Source organism: Nicotiana tabacum, chromosome 11 (assembly GCF_000715075.1).
Source record: "Nicotiana tabacum cultivar K326 chromosome 11, ASM71507v2, whole genome shotgun sequence".
Classification (NCBI taxonomy): Eukaryota; Viridiplantae; Streptophyta; class Magnoliopsida; order Solanales; family Solanaceae; genus Nicotiana; species Nicotiana tabacum.
Window position 1 is genome coordinate 99536888 of NC_134090.1, and position 9776 is coordinate 99546663.

Genomic DNA, 9776 nt, shown 5'->3' on the forward strand with positions numbered 1-9776 from the left:
GCTTCATAATGCGCTGGTAACAGGTTTTGATTGATGTTTGGAGCCTCCGGAGCCTGGACTTCAATACGACGATTATCAATGAGTTCTTGTACCGCATTTTTTAATTTCCAACATTTTTCAGTATCGTGACCCGGCATCCCTGAGCAATACTCGCAGCTAACAGACTGGTCCAGGTTTCTGGGAGGGGGGTTTGGTGCTTTGGGCTCAATTGGGGTCAACATTCCCAATTGTTTCAACCTATAGAAAAGAGTGGTGTAAGATTCTCCCAGTGGAGTAAATGTTTTTATAGTCGGGGCCTTCTCACTTCTAAAAGCTTGGTTTGGGCGGAAGCTGGTTCCTGGTCTGTTTATCCTGGGAGGTGGATAGGTGTTTTGTGGGGGTGGATATGTGTTTTGGGGAGTCGGTGCACGCCATTGCGAGTGCGCCGGAGGCTGAGTGTATGTCTGGGCGTGGTGGATAGAAAAGTGTGGTTTTGGTGGTGGATAGTAATGTTGTGGTGGGCCATATGGGGTATACTGGTAATTTGGGTGGTGGGGTCTGGGTTGGTTGTAGTAGGGCGGAGGGTTGTTGGGCCTGGACCAAGTACTAGCTTCAACTGTGGCAACTTCTTCCTTCTTCTTCTTTCCGAGTACACCACCAGTACCGCTTTGGATGGCCTGGGTAGTTGCTTTTAATGCCGAATAACTCAAGATTTTGTTAGACTTCAATCATGGCTCCCATTTTTATCACTTCATTGAATGATTTTACAACGGATGTCACCAAATGACCAAAATAGGTCGGCTCCAACGTCTGCAGGAAATAGTCTACCATCTCACTCTCCCTCATCGGAGGATCGACTCTTGCTGCCTGTACCCTCCAGCGGAAACCAAATTCTCTAAAACTCTCCGCGGGCTTCTTCTCCAACTTCAACAATGACAGACGATCGGGGACTATCTCAAGGTTATACTGAAAATGGCCAATGAACGCTTGTGCCAAATCATCCCATGTATACCATCGGTCGGGGTCCTGTCTCGTGTACCATTCCAACGCGGACCCGTTCAGACTTTGACCGAAATAGGTTATCAACAATTCATCCTTCCCCTCAGCTCCTCTCATTTTACTGCAGAAACCTCAGAGGTGGGCCCCCGGGTCGCCATGTCCCTCATACAAATCAAACTTGGGCATTTTGAAACCTGCGGGCAACTGGACATCCGGGAAAGGGCACAAATCTTTATACGCAACACTGACTTGGTTGCCTAAACCATGCATGTTCCGGAAGGATTGCTCCAGGCTTTTAACTTTACGAATCACTTCCTCCTGTTCCATATTCTTAACTGGTTTCTCAACTTCTCCTGGGATCTCAAAATGGGGTGTATAGGTATATGGCTCAGGTTCTTTGAAAGTGGGTTCGGGAGGGTAATATTGGGTGTTGTGAGCTTGGAATAGCGGCTCACTGGACGATCTATGTAATGGGGCTGGGGGAGGTGCCACAAAGACTGGAACCATGGGTGGGGGAGGGTTCTGTTTGGGTGGTGGAGCTGGAGGAGCATATGAAGTAGTACCATAGCCCTGGGTGTGATAGGGAAAGGCTGAAGATGCATGGGGAGTGGTGGGCTCCTGAGCCTGAGCCAGAGGTGGGATGTAAGATGAATTAGCGGGGTATAGTGGTGTCGGGTGCCCATGAGACCATGCCCGATGCATTTCGGCCATTTGCGCTTTCAATTTCCGCATCTCTTCTTTCATAGCACCCACATCTGTCACCTCAACTTCATTTGAAGGATCCACAATACTGGTATGTGAATCCTGTCCTGTCATGTTTACTTTATCTTTCGATCGGGTGCTGTACGGGTGAGTTGCCAAAACTGCCAATCAACTAACCACCTGTCTGAACTTACACATGTTGACAACAATTTCGTTAGCGATTAGGTTTCAATGGATTAGATAACCGCATATTGGGCATGAATGCACCTATACAATTAACCATTTCTATTATGCATTTGCTCGACTGCATGCGTCATCCCGACATTTTCTTAGTTCCAACTGTAAGCTTTCTCTTTGTTTTCTTTTCTCTTTTCTTTTTTTCCGCATTCTATACCTTTCTTGTTTTTTCGCTCTTTTCTTTTCTTATTCCCCCTTCCTCTCTTGTTTTCTTTCTTTCTTTCTTTCTTCATTTGGTTGCGGTCGAATCCTATGGAGATTGCCTATGTACCGTGACCCCGTACGAATCAGACCAAACGTAGTTCGTGAAAATAAGTGTTAAAATAAAAGAACAATTTTTGGGAATTTTTCAAGTTTTTCATTACCACAACATTCTATTACAAAATAAACATTTTGAAATGGAAAATAACAAGCTTCAACTGAACTCGAATACAGACTCCGAACATACTAGCATGCCTGGACGCAAAAAGAAAACAGACTGACAAATAACAAACTCTAAAATGGAAATTACAGACTCGATCTATGATTACATTAGTGCTTTAAAAGTGGGTGCCCGCGAGGCATCGTTCGGCCTTGCCGCGGGCTTAGGTGCCAAATCTCTTTCAAGTTGCTCTAGCTCATACATGGTTCGCTTGACATAGATCATCAATGCCGAGAAGAAAGTAGTGCGGGTCATGTCTTCACATGCCTGGCATCTTCTAAGAATGGCGTGGGAAATGGTCTCAATTTTGTCTCTTGTTCGACCCTTTTCTATAAGCAATTGCTGTATTTGATTATTTCGATCCTCCAACACATGAAAATCCTGAAGGTGCTGATCCTGCAGCTGCTGTATCTCTACCTCCATTCGGGCCAGTAAATCATAGCAATGTCCACTTTCGGTCTCAAAAGCTTTGGCTTGCTTAGCTGCTTTATCTTCAAAGGTGACCACCTTTCTTTTCAAACTAGCAATGGTCTTTTCATAATCCTTCTTCAATTGTTGCAAGTAATGGGTGCGTTCTTCTGTTCTTTTTACCCACTGTGTCTTGAGACCTGCTATAGTACCCTTGGATTTTTCTAACTCATCCCGACACTCTCTGATTTCATTTCTCAACCCCTTTATGAAACGCTCATCCGACCGGCTCCTCGGTTGTTTATCAGCGGTTGTTCTCATTTGTTGGATTTGGTCCCTAAGCGCCTCGTTTTCTTGGGCCAACCTGTTCTTTTCTCCCTGATCGGCGGAGACTTGCACATTGTTTTCAAATTGCAGGTTCTCAATCTTTTGTTTTAGTTTGCCTATTTCTTCCCTGTAACTTTCTTCTTTTGCTAGCCAACCCCATTGTTCTTGTGAATCATCCGTGAATTGTTGGACATGGGCTCTTTTGGCAGGCCTCTGATGGATCTGGAACCTTTCCCCAAGCCATGCACTATACTTTGGGTCCACCTCACCTTTGGCTAAATTTTGTACCATAGTTTTGGGCTCAAGGAATCTGCATTCATTCCACAACTTGCGAATTTTATCTTCCGGGAACGTGGCTCTCGGACTTAACTCGATGACATGCTTGCTCAAATCTTCATCTGTAGGGACAACTTGGAACCTTCCCAATTGGCGCAGTACCCAATAGGGAGCATATGGTTGGATGCTCCGGATACCCATTAACAAAATATAACATTCTCCCGCTACCATGTATACCACCTCGGTAACAGGTAACCACCTGAATGCCAACTGAATTTGATCTGCCGTCAGTGACCTCAGGCGTACAAACCAATCTTCAGTACCCTCGGGGAATGTGACACCCATTACCCGCTTCTCAAATTCTTCAATGCAGCTTAAACCAGTCAGCCCATAGGTCATGTACTCCGCTCGGTGGCAGAGATGTTCTTGCATCCATAGTTGAAGTAATAAATTGCAACCTTGAAAGAAACTTCCTCCCTCCTTGCTCACAGTCAATGCTCGGTACATTTCTGATAAGATCAGGGGAACTACAGTGCTATCAACCCTCTTGATTGCGACATCAACCATTCCCACAAGACCTATCTCTATTTTCTTATCTTCTCGTGGACAAACCATGATTCCCAAGAATGCCGTTATGAATGCCAAGGTGCGTCTTGCTTCCCATTTACTTCTGTTTCCAGCATGAGTCAGTCCCAAATTTGGCTCTTCGAAACCCCGTGGGGTACCATAACGCTGATATAGGAACTGAAGAGCACAACATCCTTCTGACAAATCATCATTGTGCACGGTCCGGCTGATATTTAACAAATCCAGAAATCGGTGCGGAGATACAGGCCTCGGTGACAATGGATATTGACCCCTCAGATTTCCGTTCAGCCCTGCATAACCCGCGATTTCCTCCAGCGTGGGTGTAAGCTCAAAATCCGCAAAGCGAAATACATTACGGGTCGGGTCCCAAAATGGTATTAAAGCCTCGATGACAGCCGACCTTGCCCTGACATTTAGTAGACCGATGAGGCCTCCCAAAATTCTGACCACTATTTCTTTGCTGTTTTTTTTTCAAAATCGTTCCACCACATGTGGAGTTGGAGGGGGACTTCACTAAAGACGGTGAAAGGTTTGCTTTCAACTGTGCTCATCCTGCACATTTATTAAGGCGATTAAAAGGAGTAAAATTTATTTGATTCAAAACAAAGCTACTATTTTTGCTTTCCCAAATGAAAATAAAAGACCCGATTCGTCAAACACGACCTTTCAGCGCTTCGAAAATGAAGATTTTAAGGCTGTGTGGATTAACCGGTCAAAATCCTAAAAATGACCAGAGAGGCCGTTTATGCAAAATCAGCCTTCCGGCGTCCCTTTCGGGCACATTCGGCTATTTTTGACGAAAACGGCTTCACCCGACTTATTTATGACCAAAATTAACTTTTGACATTTTTGGCTATTTTTGCAAAGGGGAGGTTGGACCCGATGAGGGTTTCCTACGTATCTCACGCCCTGTGAGAATCAAACCCGCATAGTTCGGGCAAAGAAACTAACTATATTTTGAAAACAAGACCTCTTTTTTTTCATTTTCCATGGCAAGACAAACTATTTTATTTTTCCCTTTCTATTTTTTTGAAAACAAGACAAAATAACGACTCTTTTTTTTATTTTCAACAAACAATAAACAACCTATTTTTCCCAGGGTAAAATAAAGACTCTTTTCTTTTTTTTCTTTTTAACAAACAATTTTCCAAAAATAAAACTCTTTTTCTATTTTCTTTCGCTTTTAATAAAACAGACTATTAAAAATAAAGCATTTTTCTTTTCCATTTTCTCAAAATTTCGGCAGAGTTTCGACAGTGTTTGAGCATTGGGTTTTTCTAAAATAATCAATTAACTCCCTAGCTGTTATTTCTCTCTTTTCCTCTTTTTTTTTTTAATTTTCCAACATTCCCGAGATTCAGAAAACCGGTCAACATGCAGATTTGGAACAAATAAATGCACAGCACAAATAGGATGCATCAGGATGGTCTTTTCATTTCAGGCTGCTATTCCTAGACGGACTCAACCCCTGTGTTGAGTCCCCTAAGTCAAATGCAACATGATGCAGATAAGCGTTCCTACTAGGGACCCGGCATGAGGTTGAGTTATTCTAGGTTCAGAACCTGGGTGTTTGTTCTAGACCTGGCTTACCCGAGCGGACAGCTCGAGCCGAGGGGGAGGCAGCGTACTGGGAAAACAGAAGCTTCGCCGGCTTTACAACTTATCCAAACCTCGTTCTAAACTGAGAATTAGACACTATACAGAAAAGAAGTCACACGAAGTTCACCCTTCTTCATGATTTAGAAGACTCAGAGAGGAGAAGGGTTTCGGCACAGTTTATATACAGTTCACATAATATCAAAGAGGTAAAAACAGTCAATTAACACACATTAGGCACAGATCATGTAACAAAATCAGATAAAGCCAAACACAACAATTATTCTAAGCTCGAATTCTGAACCCTGAACCAAAGATTCTGGGTTCGTTCCCTAGCAGAGTCGCCAGAGCTGTCACACCTCTTTTTTCACTTACACCCCCGGAAGGGCATAAATTCAAAGGAGTTTTTCCAATTAAAGGACAATCGAAATGGGATTTATATTAAGAAATTCAAAGTCGCCACTTGGAAGATTTATGGTGTCCCAAGTCACCGGTTGAATCCCGAATCGAGGAAAAGCTTGAATCTGTTAACAGTCCTCGAACCAAAAATCCGAGTAAGGAATTCAGTTAACTCGGGAGAAGGTGTTAGTCATTCCCGGGTTCCGTGGTTCTAGCACGGTCGCTCAACTGTTGTATTAGCTTATTCATCTAATTTTATTACATGAAGAACCTATGTACCAAATTACTTTTAACCACTTTTTATTCAAATTTAAAGAAAATTGAACGTTGTTTAAAACGTTTCTTTGGAATGTGCCACATGAAATGCACCCGCAATCCTAAACACATTTTATTCGACGTTTTGGGATTTGATTTGGGTCACATGAAATGCACACCCGAGTTTAAGAAAACAATTTAATTAAATCGTGCCTAAAGAGGCTAACGTGTTATTATCTTTTGGGAAGGCCGTGAAATTCGCTAAACGGCCCGTCCCAGATGCTAGGTATTTTAACTTTTGTTGAGGGCCCCGCGATCTTGTATTTCGTTGGGCGAGGCTCATCTCATTTTATTTAAAGGTCAGCCCTAAAGTGACTATGACTTTTTATTTATTCATCTCTAAAAATCAAGAAAATCCTACACAATTATTTTGTTAGAATTCGGGCTTCAAGTTCAAGTCTAGGTCCAAACAAAAGGAAGAACCTTTTAATTCGAACCCGTTACCTAACTCAAAACCCAAAATCAAATTGTTTCTTAAATCTTGAATCGAACTCTTTGACCTAAGCCCAAAATGGACTCAGACCTAAATCTTACTTCAAAGGAAGCAGTCACGTGTTGGGCCTTTAACATGGGCCCAAGTTCTTTTATGTGTAGCTTGTGGCTTTATAACAAAATCAGCATCTTTAGAGCACCCTACCAATTTCAGTTTGGTAGCATTTGCATCTCATTAGCTCGAATATCTGAACGGGTTAAACCAATTAAACTAATATACTTGAAATTACAGCCTACAGATTTGTATGTGTGAGTTGGGCCAGTACTGCAGAACAATACGCTTGACACTAAACTATGACTCTACTGGTGTATCAATACCAAATCACAACTGGTTTCGAGTTTAACTTTATATTAGCAGGGATCTAGTTGCATACAGATGTGATATCAAGCCTAGAATTATTTACACTACAACTGATGTTTATGTCCTGACTCTTAACAGTTCGAACACTAGGCCATTGCTACAAAGGCACAGTTCCTGAATCAATTTCCAACTCGGATTATGCTCGGGTTCCAAACGTTTAAACTAAGGGAATGAGCTAACTTGACTGCAAGTAACGCCGTTTCAAGTCTAATTATTGCATACAGATTCACTGAGCTGATTATCAGTTTATTACAAAATGATAGCCAAACAGTTCTCATCGTCTATAACCGTCTCAGTTACACAGTCCAGCACAAATTAAACACTTCAAATCAATCCTTAAACAGACAATCCTAATTAAACAACTAACAACCATTGCAACTCAAACAGATTAAAGCTAAGCAACCAAATGTCGTTTGGACTGATTTCAACTACCCGAATGAACACGAATCTGGAACATTACTTCATTTAATCCAAGTGGAAGCTACATCAGTGATTTCAAAATGTGTACCTGGATATGAATTTCAACAGGAAGAGATGAGGATCAACAGCAGAAATCAGAGAATCAGCAACAATAATGAGCAGAACCCAGAAAAACAACACTAACAACTCAGGAAGGTTTCAAAATCCAGTAATTGCTCAGTCAACACAGCAAACTCGAACTTAACGCAGAAAATGCACTCAAACAAGACCGGACAGAGTGATAAACCCAGCAGCAACAACAAAACACTCAAAAACTGTTCGAAATCAAACTAGACCACCTCTAGACTTTCAGCAATTAAAGAGAGATCAAGGGAGACGTGAATTAATAACTAAAACATCAAAATTAACGTACAATTTCCAATGAAACAGTGTTTTTTTTTTGGATTTTTCGAAGTTTTTGTTTGTTTTTTCTTTGGTTTTTGAAGTTTTTGAATTTCAGTTCTTAGATCTAAAAATGAAGAGAATGTGTGTGAGGGACCTTTTTTTTCTGAAAAGGAACCCCTTCCTCAAGGCACTTGATGCCCTTTTATAGGTGACAAAAAGAGGGTGAATCAAATTTTAGGTTTCTTTTTTAGTCCCTCCCTTATTTTCAGTTTGGTCTCTCTATTTTTGACTTGCTAAGTAAGCAAATACCTCAATAGTGCTACCATCTACACTAAAGTACCCTTCTAGAAGGCCCTAGGGTGCTCTTTTAGCTAAGCAATTCCTCTACTACCCTTACCCTGTTTTGAAATTACCAATCCTTAAAGAACTACCATTTTCCCATGTCTAAACTACCCTTATTACCTCTTAAAATTACTAACCTCAGTTGGCTACACCAAACCCATTTACCCTTATCTGAAGTTAACTAACAGATGAATTATTCAGCTATATCCAAACAGACTATCTTAAACACTATTTCAATTACTACTAAAATTGAACAAACAATTAATACTACCTGAAATCAGTCTCAAACAACTTCCAAATCCAACTTCATATAAACAGGACACAGGTCAATCTAATTATACCAACGACCCAATATTAAATAAGTATTCAAAATCTAAACAGAAGAAAGAATCGACATTAACCTAAACGTATAGCTAACAGTTAACGGACAGAATTGTATCGACCCAAAACTAATCGATTTAGACGATTCTAAAATTAAAACTATGATCGATTACTAAACAAAGCGTGAATCAAACCAAATTAGAACTAGAGATTAGAAAAGCTTACTGACTAACACAAATGGAACGAAGAGCCAAAAGAAAGAAAATTAAACTATACTAATACACAAAATAAACACAAGATTAACTAGACACTTACCGAAATCAAAATCAAGAACTGTAACTAAAACTTCACTCATGCAGAAAGGCAAAAAGGAAAAGAAAAATGAAAGTAAAAGAATGAAACAAGAAAACTCACTGAAGCACAAAAAACTCCGGCCAGTCGCTGGCGTCCGAATCTTTCCAGATTTTTGACACATAACATCCTTAACCATGTGTTTTTACAAGAGAACACATGGCTAAGGATATTACGGTCCAAAATCACAAAGATTTTGGGTTAGGGTTTTTGGCCGGAAAAATTTAAATCCAAATTCGAACAATTCTGGTGAGATTCGAGGAACACGGCTTAGGTATTTGGGATGAGAAGGTTAAGGCGAGTCTATGGTGTAAATTTGGTGGTGTTTGGCATACTTTACGTTTTGGTCGGAAAACTTTGACTGATTATTCGAGATGTTTGGCTATGATTCGAAAGAAACCAACGGTAGGGTTGGAAAGGGGAGTTCATGGGAAATCTGTGGTGTAAATTTGGTGGTGAACGGCGTAGGTGGCACTTCCCACCGGCGAGGGGTTTCGGCGAGGCTCAGAGAGGTACGAGGAAGAAGCAGCTGGTTTTAGGGTTAACTGGGAATTTCAGACATTATTATGTAAAATAGGGAAGGGTTGTGGACCGTTGGATTAACACTATTAAGGGCTTAGATTTAACGACGCCAAACGACGTCGTTTGGGTTTAGAGAGGGGCAGGTCGGGTCGGGGGCTGATTGGGCCTTGGCGCTGGTTTTGGCCAAACGGGTTGGGCAATTGGTTTTCTTGGGCTGGGACGAAATTTGAGCCCAAAATGAGCAGCCTTCTTTGTTTTCTCATTTCTTTCCTCTTTTCTTTTATTTTTCTTATTATTTCCTTTTTGGTTTCCATTTTGTAATTTTTATATTTTTCC